General features: G+C 36.9%; 1 protein-coding gene across 1 annotated transcript in view; it reads right to left on the bottom strand.

The window, feature by feature from the left end:
- The window catches only part of TDRD15 (tudor domain containing 15), a 112,879-nt gene that overhangs the window by 85,531 nt on the left and 6,947 nt on the right, over positions 1–20,401 (bottom strand). The window lies entirely within an intron of this gene.

Below are 20,401 nucleotides of genomic sequence, written 5' to 3' on the forward strand. Positions count from 1 at the left end.
CAGGGAAGCCCAACTAGCGCATAAGCACCCCATAAAACAACCCTGGCATTCAGTTCAGACCCAAGAACACTTATGCCATAGAAGTGGGGACAATGAACAAAGTGGAGAAACAAACAGATCTTTCCTTAAAACAAAACTGAAATAGATCTTTCCTTAAACTAAATCTTGACAGGATTCAGGTGATGCATTTGCAGTTTATCTACCTATCAGAACAAAAACTTTAAAAAACTTTAAGAAAATAACATAACTCCAAAGCTACTATAATATATATTCACACCATCCATCATGTAATTTAAAAATAAGGCAGGAAAGACTGATCAATAACCAAGAGAAAATAATCAGTTAAATCAGGCATCTATTCATGATGAAATTCTCAATAAACTCAGAACAGAAAGGACTTGCACAATGTGATTAGAAGTTAAGATACCTACCACAAATATCATACCTAATGGTGAAAAGACAGAAGGTCTTTCCTCTATGACAGACTACAAAGCCCAGATGTGCTCTCACAACTTTTCAACATTATACTGAAAGTTCTACCTCATGTAATCTGATAAGAAAGGCATCTAAACTCAAAAGGGAAGATTATTTAGTTGTAAATGACACTATCTTCTATGCATAAAATCCAAAGGCACACACATGCACATATACGCACATGTATAAATTAGAACTAATGAAAAAGACAGAAAGGTCACCAGACACAAGATCAAAATTCAAAATCAACCGTATTCCCACAGATCAACAATGAATAACTGAAAAAAATAAACTTAAAAATTTAGTACCACAAGAATGAAATATTTAGAAACAAAAGAAGTTCAAGACTTGTGCACTAAAAATTGCAAACACTGCTGAGGGAAATTAAGTAACAAATGGAGAGATACTCCCTGTTCACAAATTGAGAGAGATAATACTGCTAAGAAAGCAATTCTCTCCAAATTAATCTACAGATTCAACCAAATGCTTTTAAAATTTCTGGCTGGCTTTTTGTGGAAATTTACAAGATGATCCTCAAATTCAAATAAAAATGTAATATAGCCAATGGAGCCCAAAAATTGGAAAAACAAAGAAACTATGGAGATTTACCTTTCTAACATCAAAAATACTTCAAAGCTATAATAATCAAAGTAATGAGGTACCAGCACGAGACTAGTCATATAGATCAATGGAATAGAATTAAGAGTCCCCAAATAAATCCTTACATTTTTGGTCAACTGATTCTGACAAAGTTTCCACAACAACTCAACGAGCAAAGAATAGTCTTTTTAAAAAAAGTGGTGCTATAAAAACTGGAAATCCATCTGCAAAAAAAAATGCAGACCCAACTTTACATCACATATAAAATTAACTTAAAATAGATCAAAGATCTAAACATAACAGCTAAAATTCTAACTCTTAGGAAAAATGTGTAAATCTTCATGATCCTGGATTAGACAATGATTTGTTATATATGACCCTGAAAGCGAAAGTGACAACAGGAAAAACAGGTACACTGAACTCCAAAATCAAAAACTCTTATGCTTCAAAAGTGCATCAACAAGAAGTAAAAAGATAACCGACAGAATAGGGGAAAATATTTGTAAACCATATACAGGATAAGGGGCTTGTATCCAGAATAGCTAAAGAACTTTTATTATTTAACAGTAAAAAGACAAAAATATTTTTACGGTGAAAAAGTCTGGACATATTTATACAAAAAAAAGATACACAAATGACTAATAACCATATGAAAAAATGCCCAATATCATTAGTCATTAGTGAAATGCAAATTAAAACCAGAAAACAGCATTTCACGTATACTAATGTGGCAAGAATAAAAATGGCAGGTAACAAATATTAACAAAGATACAGAGAATCAGGTGCATACATATGACTAGTAGAAATGTTAACAATGGTGCAGCCACTTAGGAAAACAGCTCAGTAATTCTTTAAATGTTAAATTAAATTTACCATATGATCCACTAATTCTACTCAGATATATAGCCAAGAGAAAGGAACACATACATTCACATAAATGTATTATAAACATATCTTTTTAGCAGCACTAATCATAATAGCAGAAACTTAGGAACAACTAAAACTTAGTGTATTCACACAATGAAATGCAGGGATTAACGTGTAGCAGAAATTATAGTGGATGATAAAAATATTATAAAAGTTATTATTGATAACAGTTCACAATTTTTTAATTACCAAAAAAACACACTGAATTCTACACTTGAAAAGGGTTTATGATATGAAAACATGCCTCTAATTAGTTTTTAAAGTAGCAAAATTAAAAGTCACAGACAAAAACTGAAAAAATTCATTAAGAGCCAAATTAACATAAATTAAAATGTATCAGAAAACAACTTTGAAAATGAAAACAAACACTTCAAAATTTACAAGATACAGCTAAAGAATACTTGAAACAAGTCTACAGTATTAAATACTTCTATTACACAAAGATTTAAAATAATCTAAGTGGCTCAGACGGTAAAGCGTCTGCCTACAATGCGGGAGACCCAGGTTCAATCCCTGGGTCAGGAAGATCCTCTGGAGAAGGAAATAGCAATCCACTCCAGTACTCTTGCCTGGAAAATCCCATGGATGGAGGAGCCTAGTAGTCTACAGTCCATGGGGTCGCAGAGAGTTAGACACGACTGAGCAACTTCACTTCTTCAAGTTGCTTACAACTGCCAAGCAAAAAGTTTGAATAGGGGGTAAACTGCAGTTAACAGCAGTCAATTTCAGCTCTTAGCACAGAAGTTCCACCCCTTCTCCACAGGCCTTGGAAGGCAGCCCTACAATAATTCCTAGAGCAAATTTATGTAAACAAACTAGATAATGTGGGTGAAAGGAACAAATTCCTAAAATGACACAAATAACCAAAACCGACTCAGAAAAAAAAAAAATCAGAACATACCTATAACGAGCAAAGAAACTGAAGTAGGAATTAGCACTTCTTATAAAGAAAAGCCCAGGCTCAAAGAGCTTTACTGGTAAATTCTGTCAAATTTTAAAGGAAGAAATAATACCAATCCTACATAAAATTCTTCACACAATAGAGAAGGAAATATTTCCCAAGTCATTCTTTTATCCTGATGCCATATCCAAACTAGACATCACAATGAAGAAAAAAAAAAAAGCCTACAGACCAAAACTCCCTGTTAACAACATTAATCAAAAACAGCATGGTACAAAAACCATCGTACATGGGCTTCCCTGGTAGCTCAGCTAGTAAAGAAGGAGACCTCAGTTCAATTCCTGGGTCAGGAAGATCCCCTGGAGAAGGGACAGGCCACCCACTACATTCTTGAGTTTTCCTGATGGCTCAACTGGCAAAGAATCCGCCTCCAATGTGGGAGACCTGGGTTCAATCCCTGGGTTGTGAAGATCCCCTGGAGAAGGGAATGGCTACTCACTCCAGTATCCTAGTCTGGAGAATTCCATGGACTGTATAGTCAGGTGGTCTTAGAGAGTCAGACAGGACTGAGCAACTTTCACTTTCTTTTAGTGTGGTACTGGCACAAAGAGACACACAGATCAATGGAACAGAAAAGAGTTCAGAAATAAACCAAAGCACTAATGGTCAATTCATCTATGACAAAGAAGGCAAGAACATACAATGAAGACAGCCTCTCTTGAACAAGCAGGAAAACTGGGCAGCTACATGTAAAGAAGGAAATCTGAACATTTTAACACACCATATACAAAAATAAACCCAAACTGATTAAAGACCCAAATATAATAAGACACCATGACATAAATTGTAACACTATTTTTTTAAAATCTGTTTCCTAAAACAAAGAAGGGCTTCCCCAGTAGTTCAGCTGGTAAAGAATCCACTGGCAATGCAGGAGACCCCACTCTAATTCCTGGGTCATGAAGATCCCCTGGAGAAGGGATAGGTCACCCACTCCAGTATTCTTGGGTCTCCCCAGGGCTCAGACAGTAAAGAATCCACCTGCAATGCTGTAGACCTGGGTTCGATGCCTGGGTTGGGAAGATCCTCTGGAGGAAGGCATGGCAACCCACTCCAGTATTCTTGCCTGGAGAATCCCATGGACAGAGGAGCCTGGCAGCTTAGAGTCCACGGGGTGGCAAAGAGCTGGACATGACGGAGCGACAAAGTACAGCACAGCAAAACAAAGAAAACAAAAGCAAAAATACAAATGGGACCTGACAAAAAAGCTTCTTCACAAAAAGGAAGCCTTTAGTAAAAAGACAACCTATGGAATAGGAGAAATATCTGCAAATGATATGACTGATAAAGGGTTAATATACAACATAAACAGCCCATTCAACTCAACATGAGAACACAAACATGATTAAAAATGTGCAGACGACCTGAATAGCCACTTTTTCCAAAAATATACAGATGTCCAACAAGTACATGAAAAAAATGTTCAACACTGCTAATCAGAGAAATGCAAATCAGAACGACAATGAGATCACATCACAACTGTCAAAATGGCTATCATCACAAATACAAACAACAAACGGTGAGGATGTAGAGAGAAAGGAACCCTTGTGCACTGCTGCTGGGAAGGTAAACTGGCACAATTTCTGTGGAGGTTCCTCAAAAAACTAAAAATAGAACTACCAAATGATCCAGGAATTCCGCTGCTAGGTATATATCTGAAAAAAATAAATATAGTAGTTCAAAAAGATATATGTACTCCAATGTCCACAGCAGCATTATTTACAATATCCAAGATAAGGAAGCAACCCAAGTGTCCACCAACAGAATAACAAAGAAATAATGGTATGTACACACACACACACAAAAACACAATATGGAATATTACTCATTCATTAAAAGGAATTAAATTCTGTCATTTGCAAAAACATGGATGAATCTACAGTGAAATAAGCCAGAGAAAGACAAATACTTTATTAATTCTATGTGGGATCTAAAAATTAACACAAATGAATGTGATGACAAAACAGAAACAGAATCAGATACAGAGAACTAGTGATTACCAATGCTGGGCCAGGGGCAGGGGGAGACAGGGGTTGGGATTAAGAGGCACAAATTACAATGGATAAAGTAAAAGTATGCAAATATAGCCATTATTCTGTAATAACTTTAAATATAATCTATAAAAAATACTGAATCACTGTGTTGCACACCTAAAACTCAATATTGTAAATTAACAATAAAAATTGTTTTGAAAACAAATTTGAAAAAGAAAATGAATGAACCATAGCTATACATGAAATGGATGAATCTTAACATTTAAAAAACTGCAAAAGCAAATTACAGATACAAAAACAGATCATGATTTCCACAGATAATCATTGAAGGAAAAGAAAGCAACATTACTTCTTTACTGTTGGCAACATTAGGTGGTAAAACTTTTTAAAACATAAAAAGTAAGAAGGGAAATACACAATAGTCAAGATAGCAGTTCATTTGGAAAAGGCATAAATATCAAAAAGGAGAAGGAAAGAACTTCTGAAGTTTTGGCAATGTTCTATTCTTAAATGTGTAGTGGTTACCATCAGTGTTCAATCAGAAGTAATCCCTCCAACTGCATAATTCTGTTCGGTGCAGTTTTCTTTATGCTACATTTTAAAATAACAAAGGTTTAAAAATGCATTATATGCCAATAACTAATGATAACATGCAAAGAATGCTCTTGGTTCAGTATGCTGTGCTCCCTTTCCTGGGTCTTTGAAAAAAAAAACAAAACCTTGAGGTTTGGTATTTCATTTAATTTTGAAACCCTTGCAACAGATATCAGAACTATTCACTACATTTCTTTCTTCAACAGTTTCAAAGGATAGCTTACTTAATTCACAAGCTATACATATGCATCATACATGTAACTTAAGCAGTTTAAGATTTCACTTGTCATAAAAGTTATCTTTTCTAAAGTATAAAAATGAGTTTCAGTATATTCAGAGTTGTCCAACTGCTATCACCAATGACCTTCAGAACATTTTTCATCACCCCAAAGAGAAACCCCATACCCATCAGCTACCTACCCTCAGGCCTTGGGAATCAAATGTAGTGTGTTTGTAGTGAGTCAGCGTTATTTGGCTGTACTATGCTTTCTGTAATTTTCTTCCCTGTATTCCTGCCTAAGTTCCCCACCAAACTACACCACACCTTTTAAGAATCAGGCTCATACTGATTATTTTCTTTGCAGCCAAACATGGAGAAGCTCTATATAGTCAACAAAAACAAGACCAGGAGCTGACTGTGGCTCAGATCATGAACTCCTTATTGCCAAATTCAGACTTAAATTGAAGAAAGTAGGCAAAACCACTAGACCATCAGGTATGACCTAAATCAAATCCCTTATGATTATACTGTGGAAGTGAGAAACAGATTTCAGGGACTAGATCTGATAGATAGACTGCCTGATGAACTATGGACGGACATTCATGACATTGTACAGGAGACAGGGATCAAGACCATCTCCATGGAAAAGAAATGCAAAAAGGTAAAATGGCTGTCTGATGAGGCCTTACAAATAGCTGTGAATCGAAGAGAAGCGAAAAGCAAAGGAGAAAAGGAAAGATACAAGCATCTGAATGCAAAGTTCCAAAGAACAGCAAGAAGAGACAAGAAAGCCTTCCTCAGCGATCAAGGCAAAGAAATAGAGGAAAACAACAGAATGGGAAAGACTAGAAATCTCTTCAAGAAAATTAGAGATACCAAGGGAAAATTTCATGCAAAGATGGGCTCGATAAAGGACAGAAATGGTATGGACCTAACAGAAGCAGAAGATATTAAGAAGAGCTGGCAAGAATACACAGAAGAACTATACAAAAAAGATCTTCACAACCAAGATAATCATGATGGTGTTATCACTCACCTAGAGCCAGACATCCTGGAATGTGAAGTCAAGTGGGCCTTAGAAAGCATCACTACGAACAAAGCTAGTGGAGGTGATGGAATTCCAGTTGAGCTATTTCAAATCCTGAAAGATGATGCTAGAAAGTGCTGCGTTCAATATGTCAGCTAACTTGGAAAACTCCACAGTGGCCACAGGACTGGAAAACGACAGTTTTCATTCCAATCCCAAAGAAAGGCAATGCCAAAGAATGCTAAAATGACCGCACAATTGCACTCATCTCACACGCTAGTAAAGTAATGCTCAAAATTCTCCAAGCCAGGCTTCAGCAATATGTGAACTGTGAACTTCCTGATGTTTGAGCTGGTTTTAGAAAAGGCAGAGGAACCAGAGATCAAATTGCCAACATCCGCTGGATCATCAAAAAAGCAAAAGAGTTCCAGAAAAACATCTACTTCTGCTTTGTTGACTATGCCAAAGCCTTTGACTGTGTGGATCACAATAAACTGTGGAAAATTCTGATAGAGATGGGCATACCAGACCACTTGACCTGCCTCTTGAGAAACCTATATGCAGGTCAGGAAGCAACAGTTAGAACTAGACATGGAACAGACTGGTTCCAAATAGGAAAAGGAGTACGTCAAGGCTGTATATTGTCACCCTGCTTATTTAACTTCTATGCAGAGCACATCATGAGAAATGCTGGACTGGAAGAAGCACAAGCTGGAATCAAGACTGCTGGGAGAAATATCAATAACCTCAGATATGCAGGTGACACCACCCTTATGGCAGAAAGTGAAGAGGAAATAAAGACCCTCTTGATGAAAGTGAAAGTGGAGAGTGAAAAAGTTGGCTTAAAGCTCAACATTCAGAAAATGAAGATCATGGCATCTGGTCCCATCATTTCATGGCAAATAGATGGGGAAACAGTGGAAACAGTGTCAGACTATATTTTGGGGGGGGCTCCAAAATCACTGCAGATGGTGACTGCAGCCATGAAATTAAAAGATGCTTACTCCTTGGAAGAAAAGTTATGACCAACCTAGATAGCATATTGAAAAGCAGAGACATTACTTTGCCAACAAAGGCCCATCTTGTCAAGGCTATGGTTTTTCCAGTGGTCATGTATGGATGTGAGAGTTGGACTGTGAAGAAGGCTGAGGGCCAAAGAATTGATCCTTTTGAACTGTGGTGTTGGAGAAGATACTTGAGAGTCCCTTGTACTGCAAGGAGATCCAACCAGTCCATTCTGAAGATCAGCCCTGGGATTTCTTTGGAGGGAATGATGCTAAAGCTGAAACTCCAGTACTTTGGCCACCTCATGAGAAGAGTTGACTCATTGGAAAAGACTCTGATGCTGGGAGGGATTGGGGGCAGGAGGAAAAGGGGATGAGAGAGGATCAGATGGCTGGATGGCATCACGGACTCGATGGACATGAATCTGAGTGAACTCCAGGAGTCGGTCATGGACAGGGAGGCCTGGCGTGCTGCGATTCATGGGGTCGCAGAGTCAGACACGACTGAGCGACTGAACTGAATGAAGTCTTTTAACTGGTTCCTAGGCAGTTAGATACACCGTCCTCTGTGGATGTAAAACACCTCTTATATACCTTTATTGCATTCTACGTATCAATCTTTATAATAAATGCTTATAAATTCGTTTCCAACACTGTAAAAGGCATATCTTTAAGAAGTAGAATTTGACTTATTTTTCTATCTCCTATATCTAATACAGTGACTTTCAAAACTTTTGATGAATGAAGGCACCATAAGAAGAATATAATGAGTTTAAAAAGGATGATGATTTAGTAATGAGAAGATATTCAAAGATCATTAGGTTCAAGGACATAAAGACAGAAATAAATACACTGTGCTACACAAAAGCATTATGACAAAAGTAGTTTTAGTCAGCAACTGATCACTTTATCATCACTAAAAAATTATGACAAAACTAAGGAAATATATTAAAACCATTACTTAGGGTTCACACAAAGATATTAATGCATCATAGCCAAAGGGGAATGACTATTAGAATCTTAAACATATCTAGGTTATATTATGATATCTATACCAAGAAAAATTATTCTAAAAGTCAAATAGAGATAAAAATACAATGCTGGAGACTTCTGAAAATGGATGAGAATTATATTCAGAGTAAAAACCAAAAAAAAATGTTTTAAAAGAGAGCTTCAATTTTTAAAATGCCAGCATTCCCCTTAAAAGTGAAAAGGATGAAGAATATTTTTAAAAGTCTGTTTTCTGAGAAGACAAAACTATTTTTCAACACATGAAAATATAATGTGTTTGAGTAAGAACGATCTTTGCAAATAAAATTAAATGAATTAAATTTTTCATCACAATACGCATATGGCACGATTTTGTTAAAACATATTAGGAAGTATCACAATTATTTTACAGTGAAAAAATTTAACCCAAAACATTCAATACACAAAACAAAAATAGTTTTCTTTCGGTGTACACAAATAATATTCATTAATAATGTAAGAAAGTTTTATCATTTAAAATGTTAGAGCTCAATATTAATAAAATCAGAAAAAGTTATAAAGTTAATATATACACAACTTAGCACTATTTATCTTAATAAAAGGAAACCTGATTTTAATCATATCTTCAGTTACTTTCTGTATTGGAAAGTAAAAATGAAAGTCACTCTGCTGCTACTGCTGCTAAGTCGCTTCAGTCGTGTCCTACTCTGTGCAACCCCATAGACAGCAGCCCACAAGGCTCCCCCGTCCCTGGGATTCTCCAGGCAAGAACACTGGAGTAGGTTGCCATTTCCTTCTCCAATGCATGAAAGTGAAAAGTGAAAGTGAAGTCGCTCAGTCGTGTCCGACTCTGTGCCACCCCATGAACTGTAGCCTATCAGGCTCCTCCATCCATGGGATTTTCCAGGCAAGAGTACTGGAGTGGGGTGCCATTGCCTTCTCCAGAAAGTCGCTCAGTCATGTCCAACTCTTTGCAACCCTATGGACTATACAGTCCATGGAATTCTCCAGGCCAGAACATTGGAGTGAGTAGCCATTCCCTTCTCCGAGAGATCTTCCCAACACAGGATCAAACCCAGGTCTCCCACATTGCAGGTGGATTCTTTACCAGCTGAGCCACAAGGGAAGCCCAAGAATACTGGAGTGGATAGTTTATCCCTTCTCCAGTGGATCTTCCTGACCCAGGAATTGAACCAGAGTCTCCTGCATTGCAGGCAGACTCTTTACCAACTAAGCTATCAGGGACTTCTGTCCAAATAGAAAAGGAATCAATTAGGAATTAACTGACATGCAGACTTGAAAAAAATATGTTCTACAGGATTTATTAAATCAAATTCTGTGAATAAGTCTGTTCATTTCTGATCATTTCCAAATATAAAATACTATACAGCAAGACATAAATGAAGTTAAAAGAATTCTAAAAATCTAAAGCAGTATGCATCCCTTCGTGATTAAATTAGTCCCCCCAAATTTATTATTACTATTTTATCTTACTTTAGCATTCAAATTCTTTAAAACTAATCAAATCATTAAAAAAAAAACACCCCACACAAAAACAAAAGTAACCCAGAGATACAACAGTCATAGAAGTTATGTAGAGTGAATTATTTTCCCAATAGAAGCACTCTTCTAAACTGTAGTAAATAATCTTTAAGATCTGGTGAGGTTTGAGGGCAAGTAACAAAAAATTATTCCAAAAAATTAGGTAAGAATGAGTAAATGTTAAAATAATCACAACTAGATATTAATTCATAATGTAAAAATATATAAATAATGTCTGCCTGCCTTGAATAAATTAACTTTCAGGATACCAAATTTAAATGCCAATATATTCATAAATAGTATTTCTGGAAATTATTTCCTAGGCTTAAAAAATAATGTCAACACATATTCAACACTCGATATATATGTACAAATGACAAAGCTTATTGCCCTTAGCCAGTTTTGAAAATTTAAGTTTTTCACAGAATTCTTTGTATCCCTAGATCTCTAGTTTTTCAAAACTATTTGATTTACACTGACTCTTATGCACACTTGTGTAATTTTAAGGTTCTATCTTTGTACCAAAACACTGGATTTACCCAATAAATATTTGAACTAAACATAGTCATACAGTTGTGTCCGACTCTGTGATCCCAGGGACTGTAGCCCGCCAGGCTCCTCTGTCCATGGAATTCTCCAGGCAAGAGAAGTGGAGTGGGTTGCCATTTCCCTCTCGAGGGGATCTTCCCAACCCAGGGATCGAACCCAGGTCTCCTGCATTACAGGTGGATTCTTTACCAACTGAGTGACAATATTTACTTGCAAAATAAATTCCAATTCACAGGTAAATGCTCTGACAATTATCTATACTCCTACCACTAGAGAAGGATATTCTTTAATGTCATAAAAACCCACATATCACAAATATCCACGAGCAATAAACCCAAACCCAAATTAAAAATAGATATAATGATAAAATGAAAGGAAGAAAAACACCATAGTAAGAGCTAAAAAGATGGGAAAATAGGACTAACTCTGACCTTCTGATAAATGTCAGTCCTATAAGCACCTCTACTTCCCAGGGAATACAGTTACACAGGGTTGCTGCTGCTGCTAAGTCACTTCAGTCATGTCCGACTCTGTGTGACCCCATAGACGGCAGCCCACCAGGCTCCCCCATCCCTGGGATTCTCCCGGCAAGAACACTGGGGTGGGTTGCCATTTCCTTCTCCAATGCATGAAAGTGAAAAGTGAAAGTGAAGTCACGCAGTTGTATCCAACTCTTAGCGACCCCATGGACTGCAGCCTACCAGGCTCCTCCGTCCACAGGATTTTTCCAGGCCAGAGTACTGGAGTGGGGTGCCATTGACTGCATATAACTCAGGATTGAAATTAGGACCCTACAAAGTAGCAACTGAAACACAGACATTAGTCAGCGAAGACAGCTGAAAATACTGAAATGATATCTAATGACTGTAAAAGCATGTGTAAAAATTACTTCTTGAATAAAACTTTTTCAAGATACTTTAGAGGTGAACCACATTTCCTAAGTAACACTTTTTACATCAAATAACAATTCTTGGTGTCAAAAATTCCTCTAACATTCTAGTTACTGTCTCCTGAGAAAATAATCTGAACAATCTAGATTATTTTAACAGTTTTAATATATTAAAAATTGTTCTACACTTAAAACTTTTAAAATATATCTGGAACATCTAAATATAGCAATTACTGTGTATTCTATGTACCATCTGTTGATGCATAAACCATCTGAACTTTCTTCTCCCTCTACTGAAAAAGCAAACAAAAATGAACATGATGAATACAATTTTCAAAGCATTATGGGTTCAATTAATAGTTAATCAAGATTTGACATAAATAGAATTTCTATATAATTCCTGAAAGTCCCAATATAAAAAGTAAAGATATGAAATACAGCATAAATTATGCATACACCAAAATATATAACCATATATATAGAAACTTAAAATGGCTTTCTTAAACAATTATAACCTCTGTGAAACATGTACAGCCTATTCCAATGCTTATTTAAAACAATAATTATCTCTTAATCATAAGTCCTACCTTCAAAATAGAAATTTAACCATTAACCTCATACTGTTAAGTTATGATGTGTGCACATGCACACATTGTCCTAAACACGTCTTACAGAGTAGCATCAGAATTTTTTAAAGTTACCATTTCCCAAAATATTTTCAAAGTAAATACAGTTGCTTTATTATAATGATTACTGGCTAACAATAAGCATTTACTATGCATCAGGTAATAGTGACGCTGAAGAAGCTGAAGCTGAACAGCTGTATGAAGATCTACAAGACCTTTTAGAACTAACACCAAAAAAGACATCCTTTTCATTACAGGGGACTGGAATGCAAAAGTAGAAGTCAAGAAACACCTGGGGTAACAGGCAAATTTGCCTTGGAGTATACAACGAAGCAGGGCAAAGGCTAATAGAGTTTTGCCAAGAGAACGCACTCGCCATAGCAAACACTCTCTTCCAATAACACAAGAAGAGACTCTACACATGGACATCACCAAATGGCCAACACCGAAATCAGACTGATTATATTCTTTCCAGCCAAAGATGGAGACACTCTACACAGTCAGCAAAAATAAGACCGGGAGCTGACTGTAGATCAGATCATGAATGCCTTATTGCCAAATTCAGACCTAATTTGAAGAAAGTGGGGAAAACCACTAGACCATTCAGGTATGACCTAAATCAAATGCCTTATGATTATACAGTGGAAGTAAGAAATAGATTTAAGGGACTAGATCTGATAGACAGAGTGCCTGATGAACTATGGATGGAGGTTCATGACATTGTACAGGAGAAAGGGATCAAGATCATCCCCAAGAAAAAGAAAGGCAAAAAGGCAAAATGGCTGTCTAAGGAGGCCTTACAAATAGCTGTGAAAAGAAGAGAAGCAAAAAGGAAAGGAGAAAAAGAAAGATATACCTATTTGAATGCAGAGTTCCAAAGAATAGCAAGGAGAGATAAGAAAGCCTTCCTCAGCAATCAATGCAAAGAAATAGAGGAAAACAACAGAATGGGAAAGAGGAAATGGCAACCCACTCCAGTGTTCTTGCCTGGAGAATCCCAGGAACGGCGGAGCCTGGTGGGCTGCCCTCTATGGGGCCGCACAGAGTTGGACACGACTGAAGTGACTTAGCAGAGATCTCTTCAAGAAAATTAGAGATACCAAGGGAATGTTTCATGCAAAGATGGGCTCGACAAAGGACAGAAATGGTATGGACCTAACAGAAGCAGAAGATATTAAGAAGAGGTGGCTAGAATACACAGAAGAACTGTACAAAAAAGATCTTCACGACCCAGATAATCACTCACCTAGAGCCACACATGCTGGAATGTGAAGTTAAGTGGGCCTTAGGAAGCATCACTACAATCAAAGCTAGTGGAGGTGATAGAATTCCAGTTGAGCTATTTTAAAACCTAAAAGATGATGCTGTGAAAGTGCTGCACTCAATATGCCAGCTAATTTAGAAAACTCAGCAGTGGCCACAGGACTGGAAAACGTCAGTTTTCATTCCAATCCCCAAGAAAGGCAATGCCAAAGAATGCTAAAATGACCACACAATTGCACTCATCTCACACGCTAGTAAAGTAATGCTCAAAATTCTCCAAGCCAGGCTTCAACAGTACATGAACCGTGAACTTCCAGATGTTCAAGCCAGGTTTAAAAAAGGCAGAGGAACCGGAGATCAAATTGCCAACATCCACTGGATCATCCCAAAAGCAAGAGAGTTCCAGAAAAACATCTAGTTCTGCTTTATTGACTATGCCAAAGCCTTTGCCTGTGTGGATCACAATAAACTGTGGAAAATTCTGAAAGAGATGGGCATACCAGACCACCTGACCTGCCTCTTGAGAAATCTGTATGCAGGTCAGGAAGCAACGTTAGAACTGGACATGGAACAACAGACTGGTTCCAAATAGGAAAAGGAGTACGTCAAGGCTGTATATTGTCACCCTGCTTATTTAACTTCTATGCAGAGTACATCATGAGAAACGCTGGGCTGGATGAAGCACAAGCGGGAATCAAGATTGCGAGAAATATCAATAACCTAATACACAGAAGACACCACCCTTATGGCAGAGAGTGAAGAAGAACTAAAGAGCCTCTTGATGAAAGTGAGAGAATGAAAAATTTGGCTTAAAGCTCAACATTCAGAAAATGAAGATCACGGCATCTGGTCCCATCACTTCATGGAAAATAGATGGGAAAACAGTGGAAACAGTGGCTGACTTTATTTTGGGGGGCTGCAAAATCACTGCAGATGGTGACTGCAGCCATGAAATTAAAAGACGCTTACTCCTTGGAAGGAAAGTTATGACCAACCTAAACAGTATATTAAAAAGCAGAGACATTACTTTGCCAACAAAGGTCCGTCTAGTCAAGGCTATGGTTTTTCCAGTAGTCATGTATGGATGTGAGAGTTGGACTATAAAGAAAGCTGAGCACCGAAGAACTGATGCTTTTGAACCGTGGTGTTGGAAAAGATTCTTGAGATTCCCTTGGACTGCAAGGAGATCCAACCAGTCCATCCTAAAGGAAATCATCCTGAATAGTCATTGGAAGGACTGATGCTGAAGCTGAAACTCCAGTACTTTGGCCACCTGATGCGAAGAGCTGACTCATTTGAAAAGACGCTAATGCTGGGAAAGACTGAGGGCAGGAGGAAAAGGGGACGACAGAGGATGAGATGGTTGGATAGCATCACCAACTCAATGGACATGAGTTTGGGTAAACTCCGGGAGTTGGTGATGGACAGGGAGGCCTGGCGTGCTGCAGTGCATGGAGTCACAAAGAGTTGGACATGACTGAGCACCTGAACTGAACTGAGGTACTAGTGAAACACTTTGTGTTTTATTTAATCCTCCACCAAACAATGGAGTAATTATGATGTTCTCCATTTTACAGACGAAGAAGCTGAGGAACAGATCAGTTAAAAAGCTTACCTACATTTTCTATTAATAAAGGATGGAAAAAGGAATTCAAAGTCACGGAATTTGGCCTCAATGCCCATATTTTTCAGTACTATGCTAGTTTTAATACAAGTGATTTATGAATATATATTTATATCACTTAGTGTTGTATTTTCAAAATTCCATCTGACATTTTGCATGCCTGTCAGCCACCCCCCTTTGGATGTCCGGATAGGATCTCAAATTTAAAATGTCAGACAATGTTCTTCTCTAAAACTGAGTTGCCATTCCAGATTTCTTTCAAAGATGTCTTCCAGGTAAATAAACAAACTGTATAAGACATACTCATTGGCGAATATCTGAGAGCATTTCCTATAAGATCAGAAGCAAGAAATGAATGTTCACTCTTGATACTTTTATTCAACACAGTTTTAGAAATCCTAGCCATGGCAATCAGAGAAGAAAAAGTAAAAGAAATTAAAATTGGAAAAAATAGAAGCAAAACTGTCACTGCTTGCAGATGGCATGATACAATATATAGAAAATCCTAAAGATGGTACCAAAAAGCTATTAGAGTTCATCAATGAATTCAATAAAGTTGCAGGATACAAAATTAATATACAGAAATCTGTTGTATTTCTATACACTAACAACAAAAGATTAGAAAAAAAGAAACAATCCCATCACATCAAAAAGAATAAATTACCTAGGAATAAACCTACCTAAGAAAACAAAAGACATGTACTCTGAAAACTACAAGATGCTGATGAAAGAAATAGAAGATTACATAAACAGATGGATATATACACTATGTTCTTGGACTGAAAGAATCAGTATTTTCAAAATGACTATACTACCAAAGCAAACTACAGATTCACTGCAATCCCTATCAAGTAACCAAGGGCATTTTTCACAGAATTATAACAAGAAAACCTTAAAATCTGTATGGACACACAAAAGACATCTAATAACCGAAGCAATTTTGAGAGAAATTGAGCTGAAGGAACCAGGTGCCCTGACTTAAGACTACACTACAAAGCTAGTCATAAAAACAACAGGTATTGGCACAAAACCGAAAATATCACTGTTTTTCTTAGAGTAAAACATAGGCAGAACACTCCCTGACAGAAATCACAGCAATATCCTCTTCAAGCCACCTGCTAGAGAAATGAAAGTAAAAACAAAAAAACTAATGGGACCTATTTAAACTCAAAAGCTTTTGCACCACAAAGGAAACCACACACATGAAAAGATCCCCAACACCACTAATTATTAGAGAAATGCAAACCAAAATTACCATGAGATACCACCTCACACTTGTTATAATGGCCATCATCCAAAAAAAAAAAAAAAAAACAAACCTACAACAGTAAATGCTAGAAAGGGTATGGAGAGAAAAGAGAACCCTCCTACACTGTTGGTAAGAATGCAAACTGATACAGTTACAGATGAATGGATAAAGATGTAGTAATATATACAATGGGCTATTACTCAGCCATTAAAAAGAATGAAAAAATGCCATTTATAGCAACATGAATGAACTGAAGTTTATCATAAGTCAGAAAAAGACAAGTATTATAAGATAAGGCTTACATGCAGGACCCCAGGTGGTGCCAGTGGTAAAGAATCTTCCTGCCAAAGCAGGAGACACCAGAGATGTGGGTTAAATCCCTGGGTCTGGAAGATCCCCTAGAGAAGGAAATGGCAACCCATTCTTTTCTAGAAAATTTAACAGGCAGAGGATTCTGGTGGGTTATAGTCCATGGTGGCAGGGGTCAGGGGGTTATCTCATAGAGTCAGACAAGATTGAGCACTTTTCACTTCAGAATCTACTGTATAGCATAGGGGACTCTACTCAATATTCTGTAATAACCTAAATGAGAAAAGACTCTGGCTCAGCAGTAAAGAATCTGCCTACAATGCAGGAGCCACAGATGTGGATTCGATCCCAGGATCAGGAGATTCCCCTGGAGGAGGGCAAGGCAACCCACTCCAGTACTCCTGCCTAGAGAATCCCATGGACAGAGGAGCCTGGTGGGCAACATTCTATACGGTCACAAAGAGCTGGACAAGACTGAAGCAATTTAGCATGCACGCAAGCACAGTTTACATGAAGATTCTTTTTGAAATAATTGTTTCAGGACTTCCAGAGAAAAATAAAAAAGCAAGTACCAACCAACCAACCACTGCAATAAAACAAAAACAAAAGAACTCTGTAAAAACATCCTGGAGAAGGACTAGTAATTTTTATTTTGGAGAAAATAGTCTGTAAATAAAAACAATTGCCTTGAATATTTAAATATTCATATGTTATAGTAGGCTAAATCTATGAACAAGTTAAGACAATTGTCTAAATATAAGAGGCAGCAACTTCTACAAGATAATGGCGGAAAGCAAAGAGGAACTAAAGAGCCTCCTGATGCAGAGGAGAGTGAAAAAGCTCAACATTCAAAAAACTAAGAGCATGGCATCCAATCCCATCACTTCATAGCAAATAGATGGGGAAAAAGTAGAAAAAGTAATATTTCATTTTCTTGGGCTCCAAAATCACTGCAGACAGTGACTATAGCCATGAAATTAAAAGATGTTTGCTCCTTGAAAGAAAAGCTATGACAAACCTACATAGTGTATTAAAAAGCAGAGACATCACTTTGGCAACAAAGGTCCATATTGTCAAAGCTATGGTTTTTCTAGTACTCACATATGGATGTGAGAGTTGGACTATAAAGAAGGCTGAGTGCTGAAGAATTGATGCTTTTGAACTCTGATGCTGGAGAAGAGTCCCTGGACGGCAAGATCACACCAGTCAATCCTAAAGGAAAGCAACCCTGAATATTCATTGGAAGAACTAATGCTGAAGCTGATGCCCCAATATTTTGGCCACCTGATGCAAAGAGCTGACTCATTAGAAAAGACTTTGATGCTGAGAAAGATTGAGGGAAGGAGGAGAAGGGGCTGACAAAGGATGAGACGGTTGGATGGTATCACCAACTCAATGAACATGAGTTTGAGCAAATCCAGGAGATGGTGAAGAACAGGGAAGCCTGGTGTGTTGCAGTTCACGGGATTGCAAAGAGTGGAACACGACTTAGCAACTGAACAACAACAAACTTCTATAACTAAAACAATACCTGAGCAAGATGAAATAAATGCATTATATACTTCTAGGCCATTTCTAATACAATGTCCATTACCTTAAATTAAGTTTAGCAGAGGATTACTATGACTTATTATGTATAGTCTGGACTCCAAATACAGAAACAATTCTAAGCATTTTCCCCACATAAAAATACAAAATTACTATTTTCTCCCACAATTCAAGAAGCTATCCATAGTAATTTCTAGAATAGCAATTCTGTACCTTGGCTATACATCAGAATCACTTGGGGAGCTTTAAAATCCTAATGGCAAGGCCACAGTTTGACCAATTAAAACAATCTACAATCTGTAAAACTGACATACAGGCATCAGAATTTTAAAAAAAGAAAACATCCTTTCTTAACACCAATGCAAAGCCTAGCTTGAAAAGCATGGCTGTTAAGAGTCCCTCTGCTAACATTTTTAATAATCAAGAAAGTTTCTCAAGTGTTGATTATCTTCAAATAAGAACTACTAAAACTATTTTGCTCTAGACTCAGACAAGCTACAGCCAATAATAGCAGCAAACAGCAGTGGTTACTATTGCCCTTGGATAAGTAATACAGGTGGAAGAACCCAGATGGCACTCCAGGCAATGAAATCAGTTTGCGTTGTTTTCTTATTTTGTTTTGTTCTAAAACTATGATAACAGCAAATCTATCACCCTATTCTCTGTCCATAAAACCATATATTTTTGTATCACTGAAGTTATGATCTTTCCTTAAAAGGGACTTCAAATTTTTTAGAAGTATAATTTAATGTTTGATTCTCTAACTCCTTTTATAACTGCTACTTTCAACACTTTAAGTTTTTGACTCACTGTGTGCTAAGGATGCAGGAGATGGGATAGACATGGTGACCAAAAGTGGGATCTTAAAGAATTTGATGAGCAAAACAAGAAGGCAAAAACATTCACAAGTAAAGGAACAATAAAAGATATGTAAGTGCCAAAATGAACAGACTGATGGTCAGGGGTTTTATAGAAAAACCCTTTCTAAAATAAACTATTTTTTAAACTATAAATAATGGGCAAAAGTAGACTCTGTAGTTGGAGAAATCTGAATTTAAAATTTCAGTTTCTTACTTACCAGCTTTATGTCCATGGGCAATTTACTTAATTTCCCTGAGCCTTAGTGAAAATATTCATAATAATTTGGGGGGAGAAGGACACTTCTCATTCCTGATCTTCCTCCATGTGGAAGTATTCATGATTGAGGCACACTCCTCGATTAACAACCCTCTGGTCTCATTCCGCCCTTACTCATACTCGAGAAGTCGAGGCAATCTGTTTCATTTACAGTGAGAAAGATCTATGTTTTATTCGTCTCTTCATCCTCCCTCTCTCTCCCTTTATAGATATGGCTAACTCAAGCTGTAAATTTTACATGGGTAAGCCCCCATGGAGAAACTCTCCTCTGTGCCTATGTGGGTTAAGCCTACTTTTATAGATTCAGTATTGGGAAACCTATATACCCATGTATGTAAGCCACATTCATCAACTATTGTTTTGTTTTTAATAAATGTAGTATGTTGCTCAATTGTCTTTCTGCTTGTCTCTGTAAGGTGGTTTTGAATTCAGGGAAGGAAGTAGGATACTAGTTATTAGTCTACATTTTAATGGAGCTTAAAAGAGTGATGGAAAGCTTTAAATAAGCTAATATGTATAATTCCAACTGGTACCTGGGAACATAATAAGCATTCTACCATTACTGCTACTATGATAAAAGAGTGATTCAAAACTTAGAAAAAAAAGGGCCCATATTAAAGCATTTATCAATTCACTATAAAACATCTAATATGAATTCAAATGAAATACCTTCTAAAATATATCAATTAAAAACAAGATACCTCCATTCACTGAAACAATGTAACCTGTATATGTTGGAATAATATACAAGTTGGAGCATTCATTAAGCATAGAATATTCTACAAGTTGGAGCATTCATTAAGCACAGAATATTCTTTATAACCTATAAGTCCTCACTAATTCATATATAAAATGAAATATAACACACATAAAC

This window comes from Budorcas taxicolor, chromosome 11 (assembly GCF_023091745.1).
Source record: "Budorcas taxicolor isolate Tak-1 chromosome 11, Takin1.1, whole genome shotgun sequence".
Classification (NCBI taxonomy): Eukaryota; Metazoa; Chordata; class Mammalia; order Artiodactyla; family Bovidae; genus Budorcas; species Budorcas taxicolor.